Source organism: Ciona intestinalis, chromosome 12, assembly GCF_000224145.3.
Source record: "Ciona intestinalis chromosome 12, KH, whole genome shotgun sequence".
Lineage (NCBI taxonomy): Eukaryota > Metazoa > Chordata > Ascidiacea > Phlebobranchia > Cionidae > Ciona > Ciona intestinalis.
The window spans coordinates 191,526-192,445 of NC_020177.2; the positions used below are offsets into that span (position 1 = coordinate 191,526).

At 37.1% G+C, this 920-nt stretch overlaps 1 protein-coding gene across 8 annotated transcripts in view; it reads left to right on the plus strand.

Moving 5' to 3' along the window:
* LOC101241905 (influenza virus NS1A-binding protein homolog A-like) overlaps nucleotides 1-920 on the plus strand; it is a 23,777-nt gene that overhangs the window by 13,043 nt on the left and 9,814 nt on the right. The window lies entirely within an intron of this gene.

Sequence of the window (920 nt, forward strand, 5' to 3'; positions counted from 1 at the left end):
ACTTTATTCAAAACATTTTTTTATTGTTGTATTAATGAGCCTGTTTTAACAACTGTTGTTTTACCGTTACTACCTGTCTTTTCACTTTTGTAAACTTTCCCGTTTTTCTTTATCATGACCATAGAGGGGCAATAAATTTCATTCATTTCCATTTTCCCCTATAGCTTTCCCATGGGTGTTTCCCCAAGCTACATACCTCAGGTGTTTCCCCGGAGCTATTCACCCAATTATTTCCTTTCCAGATATTTTTCTTAATTGTCGTTTCTTTATTTATCTTGTATTTCTAATATAAGGAGATCAGTGTTGCGTGGTTACATTTTATAAACACAAGATGAAGTTACCAATAAACCAAATCGCTACATTATACGAATAACAACATTTAAAAATCTCTTAAATACTAACAGGTTAGAAAATGAAGCAAAAATTCTCCAACGAATGAAGCATCCCCACATTGTCACCTTCTATGGTGTGACATCACTTTTTGGAAGGGAGGGTCTTGTGATGGAATTCATGGAAGGTGGCAACTTGGATAATCTTCTTATGTCTAAGATAGTTCTGTCTTGGACTGGCCGTCTTCGGCTCTTGCATGAATTGATATCAGCCATCAGTTACTTGCACAACCACGATAGGAAGAAAGCTTTCATCCATGGTGACATAAAACCACAGAATATTCTTCTCACAAAATCCAGGAGTCTGAAACTTGCCGACTTTGGTTCAGTGAACATCAGACAACGAACAGGTGCCAGCACAACAACATTTGAAATTCCTCATTCAACGCAACATACATGGCCATTCACTGCTCCTGAGCTCCTTGAAAATCTCTTTGCAGATAAAACACCGGCCATGGATATCTACAGGTAACTTATTTCTACACAACAAACATCACATAATTAGTTATTGTTCAACACCTGTTCATATGT